Below are 14,748 nucleotides of genomic sequence, written 5' to 3'. Positions count from 1 at the left end.
ATGGGACTACCTGAGGGCAGAAAGAAAGAGAAGGGCTACTCCACGCAGGCGCTTTAAAGCCATGGAATACAGTGGATTTTATTCAGAGTGGTTTGGGGCCTCCCCGCCGCCCCGTCCCCTCCACACCCACCCTGCCTCATAATCCCCACCAGTTCTTCCTCCCCTCATTCTTTAATTGCTGTTCCACAATTTCCATACAACCTGTATAGAAATTCTGAAGCTGCCTTCACATTGGAGGCTCTGGAAGGGCAGTGATATCATCTGGTTAGCATTTTAAAAGATCATTCGGGCTGGTGTGTGGAAAACAGGAAGAGAAGCAAAAAGGGAAAGGAAGAGGCTGGAACTGGCCGATGCAGAAGTCTAGGTCTGGGTGAGGCTGGTGGCAGTGGGAGTGGAGGGAAGGAGGAGGCTTTGAGAGATCTGTAGACAAGTCTTGCCTGTGGATTGAATTTGGAGGGAGTTGAGACAAGGGAGGAGCCATAGCAATGCCTGGACTACAAAACTACTCAGTGAAGGGGATACGAGGACTTTGGGTCACCTGTTGGCCACAAACATTAGTCCAGAAGCCCTCCAGTCCTCACTCTGGATCTCCCGAGTGAGTTATGCCTGAAGGCGAGGAGAGGAACAGGAACAGGAGTTCATTAGCTCTGACCAGGTGGCCTCCACTGACCTGGGCTAGGGGCATAGTGCTCGAGAAGGCAAGAGGCAGAGAAGGGGTAGGAGAACAGTGGGCCATAGGGACCATTCAGAGAGCGAGAGTGCAATTCTTGTCAGAGGTACAGTGGCTCGTCCCAATGCACAGGCCACAGATCCCTTCAAAGGCAAAGAATCCACCTCTGCTTCTCTTGATTTTTCAGACAGTTTACAAAGGGGACACTTGGGGAGAGACAGTGAGCTGGGAGCGAGGACTGGCCCCCTCTGCCCTCAGTGGGGAAGGAGAGAGCACAGAACAGCAATGACCTCTCCTTTTCCCCCTCACCAGGGATGGTGGGACAGTCCCACCTCCATCCTCTCTAGATTACTTGGCATGTATGTCACTCAGTAACCCACACAAAAACTAATGCAGATCATTCTATTTATGGCCCCATTCCCCATAATTTAAGCAAGCCAGCAGTGGGTCAGAACTCTCTCTAAAAGTATAAATTCTTCATATTCAGAGACCAAGTTTTGGGGGCCTGAATGGTCTAGAATATATCAACTTGCACTTAGAACAAAGGGAACCTACTTCAATCACAGACTGAAGTCTGAGAGTATTCTTGGCTCTGGGCTCTGGAGAGTCAGCTAGTATGCTCCTTGGGTAATCTATACATGACCTTCTCAGTTGTTTTCATCTAGAGAAAATGGTTTCAATCTCTTTCACCAGAGGAGCACAGTCCTTTTATTATTTTCTTTACTGTTTCTGAGATGTGTGAGTTTTCCTATGTGCTCAGAGTGTTTCTTTGGAAATAAAGTCAGACCATTCCCTTCGATGTCCCATACTTTACATCCAAATGAGGATTCTTGCTCTTCCTTGGCTCTGATCTTAACTGGAACCTGTGTAAATGTCTTTAAACCCTTTCCCCAGATCACTCTGCCAGCTCGGTTACTTGGCCAGCCTGAGCCCAGGTGTAACAGGTATCAGCATGAAGGGGTTGGGTGAGGTGACTACAGACCCAGTCAAGGGGAATCATTGCTTAGACTCCTAAGTCTTGACTCACAGAGAATCAAGTTCACTGAATTCTTGCCTATCTACAGGAGCTCTTTGGAAAACAACAAAAACAATTGCCCCAAATCTCTCTCTCTGTCTTTCTTTCACTCTGTCTCTCTGTCTGTCTCTCCGTCTCTCTTTCTCTCTCTATATATATTACTATTTTTTAAAATAAATTTACTTATTTATTTATTTATTTTTGGCTGCGTTGGGTCTTTGTTGCTGCACGTGGGCTTTCTCTAGTCGTGGCGAGCGGGGGCTACTCCTCGTCGCTGTGCGCGGGCTTCTCATCACGGTGGCTTCTCTTCTTGTAGAGCACAGGCTCTAGGCACGCAGGCTTCAGTAGTTGTGGCACGCGGGCTCAGTAGTTGTGGCTCACGGGCTCTAGAGCGCAGGCTCAGTAGTTGTGGCTCATGGGCTCAGTTGCTCTGTGGCATGTGGGATCTTCCCGGACTAGGGGTCAAACCTGTGTCCTCTGCATTGGCAGGCGGGTTCTTAACCACTGTGCCACCAGGGAAGCCCTAAAGTGGAGTTTTTAAAAAGTGCTTTTTAAAACCCCAATAACCTGAAGCCACTGTTCCTAAGAGACTGTACTATTTCTCTGGAGTAGATTGCCCTCTGTTTATCTGGAAGACAAGTGTCCCTTTTCTCCTCCCATCCTGCCCCCTCCCACCACTCCTCTGGTTTGAAAGAACAGGAAGAGAGTATTAAGCCACTTTCCAAAAGAAATGAGGTGAAAAGCAAAGGCAAAGGAGAAGAGGGGCTGAGAAATGGCACCAGTGAAAAATCAGCAATGGCAGGGTGGCGGTGCTACTGCTGGGGACTAAAGGACACTTAAGGACAGCAAAGTTTAATATCGAAATGTAAAGCCGTTTGTTTCATAGTGCCGTAGCATGAACACTCTGTTGCTTCCCTGGCTGCCTCTTCTCCATCCTGACCGGTGCTCCAACACTTCAGCAAAGTCTGCTGTTTCCTCATATGTCTGGTTTGGTGGTGTTTGAGGCCAATGAGAAAGAGAAAGCTGAGTTTCTCATATGGGTCAACTTGGAGCAGAGAGCTAAGAACAGCTGCATGAGAAGAGATGTGAATGAGATTGAGAATTTCCAGGAGCAGAAAATTAAAACCAGAACTGCTCTTAAGAACCTAAGACATCAGGAATTTGAAAACATCTTGACGAGGGCATTGGACTTTTGCAGGAGAGGGAGTTCCTCTCAACTATATGTAAATCTGAAAGAATGGGTACCTCAGCTGGTATCTGAATTACTTAACATTCAAATGAATGTGAAGGTAGGACCAGATATCTCAGAAATGCACATGTAACTTGATAAGTGAAGCACATCTGAGTCATTCATTTATTATTCAATAAATGTAGAGCAAATGCAACAGACCAGACCCAGTGGCATATGATGGTGAACAGGACAGACAGAGTCTCTAACTTTATGGAGTTTACATTTGTGGGAGGAGTAGGGGAAAAGATGAGGAGAGATGATAAACATTTAAACAAACAAATGGTGAAAATAATGATAGGTTCTCTTTAATGTTAATAATGGGAGAAATGTAATAAGAAAAATACCAAGGCGGGCTATTTTAGGGGGGATGGTCAATGAGGTTTCCTGAGAGAGTGACATTTAAGCTGAAACTTAAAGGCTGAGAAACAGCCCTCCATACTGAAAGCAATGGGAAATACACTCTAGGAAAAGAAGCAGAAAGTGCAAAGGCCCTGAGGTGGAAAGAGATTGGAAATTTCCAGGAAATCATGGAAGACCAATGACCAAAACTTAATGAGAAAATATGAAAGGGTTATAAAATGAGATGGAGGAGTTAGACAATGGTCATTCAAAGCTTTGTAGACCAAATAATGGAGTTTCTATTTCCTTTTAAGCCCAATGGGAAGTCTCTGAAAGATTTTAAGCCAAGGACTGATATCATCTGATGCTGTAAACAGAACAGATTGGCAAGGAGAAAAACTGGAAGGAGCAAGACAAAAAGAAAGGCTCTTTCAGACATCTAGGAGAAAGATGAGCGGAATGGTGGGCATGAGATGAAGATGTGTGGGATATGGTTTGGAAGTTTAATTAATCAGACTTGATGCATGGGATGTGAGGCATGAGAAAAATTGCGGGAATCATTCATCCAACAATATATATTGAGTCAGTATGTGTCCGTCACTGCTCTAGTTGTTTGGGACCATCAACCATGAAAATAGACAAAGATCCCTTCCCTCGTGGAGCTTACATTTAACAGGGATTACTGGCTTGAGCAACTAACTGGATAGAGTTGTTATGTCTTTTTCTTGATCGAGGAAGGCTGAGGAAGAAAGAGGAGCTTAAGGGAATCAAAAGTTCCATTTTGACCATTTGAAATACCTATGAGACATCCAATGGAAAATTCTAGTAGTGAGCTGAGTCTGGATTTCAGAAGAGAAGTCTGAGGAATATTTATGAATTGAGGAATAATCAGCATATAAATGGCATTTAAAGAGATCTAAACCCATGAGAATGGATGAGACATATGTTGCCCTTGAAGATAGGCTATAAAAAAGAAACAAATAAGGCTGTGGGCTGAGCAGTGAGCTACTCCAGTATTTAGTGGTTGGATAGAAGAGGGTATGCCAGCAAAGAAGCCGGAGAGAGGGCAATTAGTGAGCGGGGAGGAAAACCAGGAGACGATTGGGATTACAGATGCCAAGACAGGAAAAGGTTTAAAGAAGGACAGCCATCCACTTCACTGAGGGCTGATGCTAAGTCAAGGGAGATGAAGACAAAAAGCGTTCCTCTGGGGCTGTCAACACGGAGATTGTTGGAGGTCTTGATAACAACAGTGGCAGCAGAGAGAAGGGAATGGAAACCAGATTGGATTTTGTCGTGGAGGGAACGGGCATGAGGAAGGGAGACAGAGAGTGCTGACAATTATTCTAAGAGGGTCTGCGAAATGGGGTGGTGCTTGGTGGGTGATGGAGGGTGAGGACAGGGTCTCTGTTTTGTTTTGTTTGTTTATTAAATGGGAGATGATCAAGTATGTTTGTATGGTGATGGGAGCGATCCAATCCAGAGGGCAGCATTGACAGTGAAGAGGAGAGGATGACTGAGGGAGACGCTGTGAAGGGCTGGGACCTGAGCCCCAGCAGAGGGCTGGCTTCAGGGGCTCCTTGCATTGTGAGGAGGAAGAATAAGGTGAGGCAGATGCAGGTCTCACCGCTTCTGTCTCACTAAGGAAGCAAGTCAGGTTTCCAGTCTGTCCATTTAAACCTGCATCCTGCTCTGATCCAAGAGAAGATTTCAGCCACTGTGGGGTGTTCCAGAGGGCCCTCAGCATCGAGGGACTTTCAGCCACCGGGACGGCATGTTTTCACAGCTGCGAATTTACTAACACCCTGGACTGGCCAGGCCCTGTTCATCTGGGCTGACGTATTGCTTAGCTAACAAGCAGTTTTTGTGGTCGGAGAAATTAAAGACTTCCTCCATAAGCCTCTCTGGGGCAAGGAGAACTTGATGGGGGCCAGGCAGCTGTGGAGAAAGGACAGTCTGTGACTGGTGAGCAAAGAGCTGCAGAAGAGGAGTGCCCAACCAGACAGTCAGGAACAGCAAGACAGGAGATTTTTTGCTGGGGGCAGTGGGGGTGGGCAAGGACTATTAGACACAGCAGGTTTTCCGGCGCAGTCCTCACATATGCCGCAGTGTTTCCAGCCGGGGAGGAGGAGGAAAGGGGGAAGGAAATTATAGCTTGTGGACCTGAATGGGCCAGAACTGGTCTAGGATTTTATACAAATTACCGTACTTAAGCTTCACAGCAATCCTGTGAGCTACGTCCCCCTCCCCGTCATTTTACAGGTAGGCAAACCAAGGCTCAGAAAGTTACAACGCTTAAGACTATGTAATTAGTAAATAGCAGATCTGGCATTGTAACCTGTGGCTTCAAATCCCATGCATGTGCCAGAATGGTGCTCCACCATCCTGGCCCTTCAGTGAGTGGCTAGTGGTGGAAAAAACAGACCAAGAAGAGTTGTTCTGGGAAAAGAGTTACTAGATGAGGCAAGTTAACGCTAGGATTCGGCCTGAGTGGCAGCTTTGCTCTCCTTCCAAGGGATGTGTCATGCCATCGTTCCTCGCCTAGACTGCTGTGTGGCAAAGTCTTTCCTCAATGGGCACCCAGGAAGTCCTTGACTTTGAGGGGCTAATCAGGAAGGAAGACAGCAGACTCTCATAGGAAAGACTCATCTATGGAAAATAGCTCCCGTGCTCCTTATTTTGCCCCCTTAGCCCCCTTTCAACACCCTCTCCAACTTTGCTGATAGGATTTAGAGCTGCCCCTCCCTCCTTTAATCCATGGACTGGGTTAAAACCCTCCCAGGATGCATTTAGCCAAACCAAACTTCCTTGGAGTTACCCATGCAGAGCACATCCTCAGTGTTTACATGTTGAATAGTTTATGATTTGTTCTACATCTGATCAGGCAGAGTCAACTACCAAAACTGCTGATCCGTGGAAACTTCACAGCCTTTCTGGGCATAATAACGGCTACAGCTACAGCTCATTCAGAGAGAAATAGCCTTTGATGAGCAGTGCAAGGACAAATTAAGACGTGACTCCCGCTCAGTGTCTAGATAGTAGCCTGCTGCTGCAGGCTTATTTGAGAAGAAATGGGACGGGGAAGCTGGGAAGGCTTCTGCCACACCCTCCTAAACAGCAGCAGAAGGACCAGAACATAAAGGTGGGCATATTGCCCAGGACTTTTCAGTGAATCAGTAGCAAAGTGAGGCTGTTGCTAAGGCAACTCTTTCTGTCATCTCTTCTCTTCCAACCTGTGGCAGAGTCGGCTAATTGTCCCTAAGTTTCCATTATCTACTTCTTCTTTAATAATGCAAGCCCTAATTTTTAGGAGGGAGGGACCCTGGTTGACTGAAATCAATTATGTATTTCCAAGTCTTTGCAGTTGGATGTGATCATGTGTCTAAGTTCTGGTAAAGGGAGAAGGAGAGGTATATCTTCTACTCTTCTTTCCTGCTGACTGGAATGTAGACATGATGACTGAAGCTTGAGCAGCTATCTTAAACCATGAGGTGGAAACTATTTTTCAGAATGACAGAAGGAGCCTGGGCCTGTAAAGATTGTGGCACCAAGATTGCAGCCTGAACAGCTACTATATAGGTAATTGATATTTTTTGGCACTTGTAGTCAAACCTAATTTATCTTAGGATACCTTCAAATGCCGCTAATGGTCACTGGAAAGTCACACATCTCACTAAAACAGCCTTTCCAAGAGAGGGAAAGACAACCACCTCTGTGCTATTTATTAGGAGCAGTGATTTCAGGGGCACTGCAAGCCTCTGCTGTCTCTGACAACTTTCTACCATCTGTCAGCTTGTGTGGGAAATCCCACTTCACTTCATTTCTTTAGTTTAGTGATGTTCAAGTTTCTTTGGCTTGTGGTTCTTTGATCAAACTTTACATCCACATTTCCAAAGGTCTACAGGATATCTCCATGCGGATTTCTCACCAGCTCCCCAAACTTGACTCATCTAAAAGCAAACCTCTTCATTCTCTCTCTCTGAATAGCCCTTAGACCTGGGAAGGAGGAGCTCCTGCCCTGGACCTCAGGCTTTAGGGGGCCTCATTCCTACCCTTCCCCAGCCATGCCAATCCCTAGGTTAGAAGGATGTCCCCACCTAAAGCCCCAATCACCCCTTTTAAAAATTTTTTTTATTTTTTAATTAATTTATTTTATTTTATTTATTTTTGGCTGTGTTGGGTCTTCGTTGCTGTGCGTGGGCTTTCTCTAGTTGCGGCGAGCAGGGCCACTCTTCGTTGCGGTGCACAGGCCTCTCACTGCAGTGGCTTCTCTTGTTGTGGAGCACGGGCTCTAGGCGCCTGGGCTTCAGTAGTTGTGGCACACGGGCTCAGTAGTTGTGGCTCGTGAGCTCAGTAGTTGTGGCTCGTGGGCTCTAGAGCGCAGGCTCAGCAGTTGTGGTGCACGGGCTTAGTTGCTCCACTGCATGTGGAATCTTCCCGGACCAGGGCTCAAACCTGTGTCCCCTGCATTGGCAGGTGGATTCTTAACCACTGCACCACCAGGGAAGCCCCCAATCCCCCTTTTTTGACCACATCCACTTGGGTATCCAGGACCCCAGAATTCCACTGTCCAGAGAACCCAGGCCTGCTTCCTGCTTCCAGGGCCCGTGCAGGCATCTTCCCTGGGTGGACATCTGGAGAACGAGGTGGGTAAAGGGAAGATGTTCTCAGGGAGTGTGGATGGAATTTGGGCATGAGGGCTGGGATGTCCACACATGTCCTTGCAAGACCCCTTATCATGTGGAGACCTTCTGCAGTGTGGGGGGAAGGGCAGTTCTGAACAGAAGGTGGAGACAGCCCCAGGGGAGGGGGCCAAGCCCCGCCTTCCCAACAGTCAGTGCGGCAAGGCTTGGGGGAGCCTTGCAGAGGTGGTGCTTCAGATTGCTTGCTCTTCTGTCTGGTGAGCACTGCAGTTACTGCTTCACTAACATGTTACTGTTATGGGCAAAATGTTATCATTAGAGGAAACATTGCAAAGCAAGGGCTCTGTGGGCCAGACAACACCTGATACTGCTGATCTGTGTAGACCATCTCGCAGTCTTCAAAACCCCTTCCAAAGCACCCCCTTGTTTATTCCTCACACCTAGGAAGGCAGGGCAGGTTTTATTGTTCCCAGCAGCAGATGGGAAAACCAAGGCTTAGTGAGGTTAAATAACTCTGAGAGCTCACGGCAAACAGATGGAAGGGTCTAGACAGGAAGCCAGACTTTTTAACTCCTAGTTTAGTACCCTTTTCATCTCACACGATCCTGATTGAATTCAGAAACAGAAATGCCAAAAGAAAACTCCAGCATTTCTTTTCTGAAAGAGCCTGTGAACTGTATTTTGTGAAGGGTTGGCGTGTCTATTTATGAGACTTCTTTAGTTCTCTTTGGTTAATGATATTTAATCACCTGTACCCTGCAGTAAGCCAGGATAATGGGGAGAGATGCATGGGGTCAACTAACAACTTGTAATTTGATAAAATTCCAAAGCTTTTAGGGAGCACAACTGATCCATTATATAAGATCTCATAAGCCAAAGGTAAAAGTAAAGTTAGAGAAACTGCCTAAAAATGTCAGGTATGTGTACTGGACCATGAAGTTTCTTTTTCTCAGGCAGTTTCAGGATCTGATAACTTAGCAAGATTGAAAACCTTATGTGTGAAAGTTGGATATATAAAACAAGTCAGTAATCAGAGAGGTCTGTGTTCCTTTTGATAAGCTGGTATCTTGGATGTCTCCAGTGAGCCAGATAATGAAATATTCTACAGTACTAGCCAGGGAACACAAGCTGTTCATGGTGCTGAGGTTCTCATCACTGGGTGCTGTAGAGTTACTGTATCAGTTAATCTGTGCTGCATAACAAACCATCCCCACAAAGTAGTGGATTGAAACAACAATCGTTGATTAGCTCATGATTCTATAAGTTGGCCATTTGGGCTGGACTCACGCGGGCAGTCCTGCTGGTCTAACTCAGGCTTACTCATGTGGTTGCAGTCAGTTCATGGATGGGCTGGAGGGCTGGGGCCTATTTCCACATGCTCCATCTTTTAGGAGGCTAGCTCAAGTTCGCTTACATAGTTTCCAAGCAAATATTTCAAATCCAACATGCAAACACGTTTCAAGCTTCTCTTTGCTTCCCATTTGCTAATGTCCCATTGGCAAAAGCAAGTTATAGGACCAAGTGTTAATGGGAGGAAATTCAAAGAAATTGTGACCCCTTTTTTTCAAATCTACTACAGTCTTTACATGCCCCTCAAAAGTCTCATGTCATTATGGCATTAGACTTGAAGTCTAGGATTTCATTATTGAAATCAGGTCCAACTGCTGACGAGGTGCTTCAGGTGTACTCTTCCAGGAGAGCAATTCTTGATCTGAAGACTTATGAACTAAAAACACAAGTTATCTCCATCCCCTCCCCCACTCACACACACCCTACATCAATGGTGGACCGGGAAAGGATACACCAAACACTCTCGTTTATAAAGGGAGAGAATGGAAGTTACAGTCACTGGTCATAGCAGTTCTGAAATTGCTGTGAAATCCACTTGGGCACATCCTGCCAGATCCCCTTTCTCTGGAGACAGTGAATGTTCTTTATTAGGGCATCTCTGGGAGTAGTTCTTCCCATCCATTTCTCCCTGGAAGTGTTCACCAATCTGTCATCTTGTACCAGTTCCTGTGAGGAAACACAAGAAACAGGAGAAAATATCCCTGCCCTCAAAGGGCTTAACACTTCAATTATACAAGAGTCACAGATAGTTAACATCAAACGTTTTACCCGCAGACACAAAGTCTTCTAGAAGGTCAGAAACACAGGACAGATTAGGATCCGATGCCATGTTAGTGATCTCGCAGGTAGATGAGGATCCAAAAATGGGTGAAAGACTTTCCATTCTGGCCTTTTGATTAAAACCTGGCAGGTTTGGCCTGTATAGGTTGGTACATGATTTTGGTTTTCAACAATAATGTTATTAGTTTTTTGGATCAAATGTCTAATTTTTAGAATATTCTTATTTGCTCTCTAGTTAAATGATACGAGGGATCTTCAAGTTGTCCTCTCTCTCCCTGCTCCCAGATTCCAGTCTTGTTGCTTGAAATTTTTACTCATTAAAAGTATGATGATAACACAAAAGGGCCAATTAATTGATCCTTATATTTTAAGTGGTATTTCATACTGAGATGCCCTAATGCAGTGGCTTTCAGGGATATCTTCCCCTAAGGACCATTTGGAAACATGGAGGAGAATTTTCTAACTATCGCAAAGAATGGCACAGTTGCCAGACACTGGGTAAGCTTCAGGGATTCTGTGCATTCTGCAATATACAGGACAGTCTTGCGTAGTGAATAAGGGATGCATGAGCTGCACGACTTATAAATGTCCCAGAAGACATCAATGTAGGGGAAAAATCTGTTTATAATGATCGAAGCCTAAAGCCCTACTCTATTTTTATATAAACACAGACTATTTTGGATACAGTTTAAATATATACTGAATTTTTCCATGAGTGCAACTACCATTCAAATGGGGGGAAGAGTACACTTTGCTTTGTTGGGAACTAAATAAGAGTTGTTAGCCACTTCAAAAAACTGGGGCACTTGAGTTGCCAGCATGGCACCTATATCAGTTGGCACTTGGTATTTTTAGCTGTTGAAATCATGGTAATTCTACATATAGGTGCAAACATCTGACTTTTTCATGCCGTCTTCTCATGCAGTCATTTCTGAACTTTTTACATTTCAAAATATGTGTTATTCTATGATTAATTACTTTCCTTTTATTTCTCCCTAAAATTACAGCTATGGCATTATATAGATTTTTTAAAAATTATGTGTGAAGGTAAGATATTATCTGTGATTATAATCTCAAGATAGGAAAGAAGATGTTATAAAATATTTGCTCTAAAAGGAGACATTGAGTCTGATATGGTTTAGAAGCACTACGCTAATAAAAACTTATCAGGATAGAATATCTCTCAGAGGCCTAGATGGCACAATTTAAATATGAGAGAGGCTATCCAGTCTATAAATTCTTACCCAGGGTCATGGGTAAACAGAAAGATAAATTTCACACTGAAATGCTTAGAAACTAGGTGAGACTGACAGGTTTTTCTAACACACCAGTAAAGAATGTGATTTTCTCTTTTATAGGTTTAGAAAGATATTTTCTTATTTTTATTTCAGTATGTTCTAGAATTTAGCCATGTCTTTATGACCTCCTTAGATTCTTTCAGTCAGTGGTCTTGGTTCCACATGTATGGAAGCAACTGTCCTGCACTCAGTTCCTTGTCCCCTCCTCCAGATTCAGGCTTGGTTGTGAGGGTTGGTGCAGCTCTTGCCCCAGGCCAGGAGTGGCTTCGGTTCCCAGCCAGGCACTTGCCTCTCCCAGTGTTCAGAGAGAGGATGAGCCAATCTGATGCTTGGACAAGGCAACTCTAGCTCTGAAACTGGCTTGCCTCCTGTGCTGGCCGACATCTTGTTTCCTGGGTTTGACCCATATTCTGGCCCTATCAGCTCTACTGATGCTAACCTTCACCAAGTTACAGCTTCTTTCTGGGCCTTTTGGTATCTCCTATGCCAAAAACGGGGACTTGAATAAATCCTCAGAGGAGACTGATGGTCTGTGATATCCCTCATTTTGATAAGAATTGGAAATTTGGTTATTTTTTTTTAGTCCCAGAATCCTTTGTTTGTCTCAATTTGTGAAAATAAACCTTATCCATCTGGATTCCCAAACACCTCCTTAGACTGACCAGATGTGATCGTGATGGATGGTGATTTTTTTCCCCACAGTGGAAAGAAGTTGGTCAATCTGCTCAGTCAACCCCTTTTCATCAGTGTGGACCCCACAGGAACATTTCACTCTGCCCTACTTCTACACTTGCCGATGCCTGGCAAAGCTGTTAATCTTTTGTAGATAGTAAATCAGCTATTTTACTTGTTTTGATACCTTCCTTTTCCATCTCTGCAGCACTGATCGAGACCGTAAACTAACTGGCTGGCATTTTAAAAGAGCCCTTCTTTCTTCTATCCTATTGTTTGGGAGGTGGATGTATCTTACTTGGCTATAGAAGTTTTCTTTTTTAAAATTTAGTCTGTCACACTCGGTAGGTATATTATAATCCGCTGCTAGTTTGGCCCTCTCTATACCATGCCAGAGGGTTCCCGGGCTTCTATCACCTTTCAGATCACGGCCATTTTCCCTTACCTGAATGGAAACTGTTCTGGATAGACAAGTTACATGAAGTAGCCTTCCCCTCTGGCTAGAGCTGATTGATACAGCATTGGACAATCAACCAAACCTAAGCAAATCAGATTCTCTCTGGAATCTCTGGTTTTGAATGGAGACATACAGAGATGGGATCACTTGAAGCTGACTCACGTTAATGGCAGTGCTCTAGAGCAGTGGTCCCCAACCTTTTTGGCACCAGAGACTGGCTTTGTGGAAGACACTTTTTCCATGGACTGGGGGGTGGGGGGATGGTTTCAGGATGATTCAAGCTCATTACATTTATTGTGTGCTTTATTTCTTTTATTATTACATTGTAACATATAATGAAATAATTATACAACTCACCATAATGCTGACAGGCGGTAATGCAAGCAATGGGGAGCGGCTGTAAATACAGATGAAGCTTCGCTCACTTGACTGCCTCTCACCTCCTGCTGTGCGGCCCAGTTCCTAACAGGCCACAGACCAGTACCACTCCATGGCCTGGGGGTTGGGGACCCCTGCTGTAGAGGAAAGGTCCACAGATCTCTGGTGCTGAGGTTTCCAACAGCCTTGGCTGTTTTCTTCATCCTTGGATTTGGAGAGCTGCCTCAGCATTTTTTCAATAAATTACCTTTTTTTTTTTTTCCACATCTTTATTGGAGTATAAATGCTTTACAATGTTGTGTTAGTTTCTGCTGTACAACAAAGTGAATCAGCTGTATTTATACATATGTCCCCATATCCCATCACTTTTGAGCCTCCCTCCCACCCTCCCTATCCCATCCCTTTAGGTCACAAAGCACCGAGCCGATCTCCTTGTAAAATGGATGGCTAGTGGGAAATTACCTTTTTCACTTAACTCAGCCAGAGACTGTTTCTCTCACTGGCAACCAAAAGAATGTTAACTAACATACAGATTATGGCAGAGAATACCAATGTAGCAAAATGTCTGCCCCCCTTAATGACAGAGGAATGAAGACAGGCAGCCTGCACAAAATGGGGCAGTGTTTTCATCCTGGGCATACTGGTGACCTTGGTTTCCAAATTAGGAAGTAGGAAACATGATCTGACTGGTATGAGTATGCTTTTGGGAAAAGAACATAATCTATTTGAAAGCTGAATTATCTAGAAATACATAAGGTGTTTGGTGGCTTGATGTCTAAGTGTACATACAAGACAAAGAAAAACATAATGGGCCATAGAGAGGAGGAGAATAATACAGTATTTGATAAGCCACTCTAAAATTTAAAAAAAAACAAAAAACAAAAAACCCTCTTTGCTTCACCCTGGGATGGCTCTGCTTTCTCCTGGTAACCCCAAATTCAACTTTCTCTCAGGAGGAAAGCAGCAACAGCATATTAATGAGAGTTCAACTTTACATTCTTATAATCAGTGAGAACAGCCTAATAGTCTCTTGATCACCTTGGGTCACCTTCCTGTGCTGTTTGTTTGTTTTAAATGCAGCAGAAAAGCTGCTTTGTCTACAGCTTTGGAGGTCACCGGCTCCAGCACAGAAAGGACAGGGAGTCTGAAGGAGACTCTTTGTCATGTATTGCTTGGAAGGGTGCCTTTTCAGATGTGAAGGGCAGTTTGGTTTCCTAAACCTGATTATTTGGAGTTGTCTCTAGGAGAGCCCAGCTGCCGTACTCCTGGTCCCCTGAAAGAGTTAACATTTCTCCCAAGTCCTGACTCAAGACAACAAAGTTACGATATGCAGATGCCATGGCAATATTTATGATTTGCCAGTGGCTCCATTTGGCTTTGTAAGTTTAATGTTTTCAGTTTGATAGGTGATAGCTCTGATTAGATTTATGCATCCAATAATCAACTGAGAAATATTTCTGATTCAATAAGATACATTATATGACTGTATCCATTTCAGTAAGTAATGTCTCTGGATTCCTGTACCTGCTAGGGAATTCATCAAATTTTTGTCAAGAGGGCTATATCAGATTTTTAGGACAGTATATTTATCTCAGAACAAAGACAAACTATTGCTGGTAGTATAGCTGGCTAAGTTAATCTAGTTTGTAGTAAAGTAGTCATTTTGAGATCAAATTCATGGATACCGTTGGTAAAATCTGAAATGAAATGAAGATGTTCGTGGCTTTTGATCAAATGAAGGACGAACCAATAAGAGGAAATGCACTATTCAACATTCCACTAGTGGGACTTCCCTGGTGGTCCAGTGGTTAAGACTTCGCATTACAGTGCAAGAGGTGCAGGTTCGATCCCTGGTTGGGGAGCAAAGATCCCACATACCTCAAGGCCAAAAAACCAAAACATAAAACAGAAGCAA

At 44.4% G+C, this 14,748-nt stretch overlaps 1 protein-coding gene across 5 annotated transcripts in view; it reads left to right on the top strand.

The window, feature by feature from the left end:
- The window catches only part of MAIP1 (matrix AAA peptidase interacting protein 1), a 41,550-nt gene extending 26,802 nt beyond the window's left edge, over positions 1–14,748 (top strand). For all 5 annotated transcript variants that reach the window (XR_014246133.1, XR_014246134.1, XM_082397444.1 and 2 more), the window contains one exon: positions 1–14,748. This exon is cut by the window's left edge. The gene's annotated coding sequence lies outside the window, so the exon portion shown is untranslated.

This window comes from Balaenoptera borealis (genome assembly GCF_965194805.1).
Source record: "Balaenoptera borealis genome assembly, chromosome: 6".
Lineage (NCBI taxonomy): Eukaryota > Metazoa > Chordata > Mammalia > Artiodactyla > Balaenopteridae > Balaenoptera > Balaenoptera borealis.
Note: the sequence above shows the minus strand (reverse complement) of the source record. Positions and strands in the feature narration are given on the sequence as shown.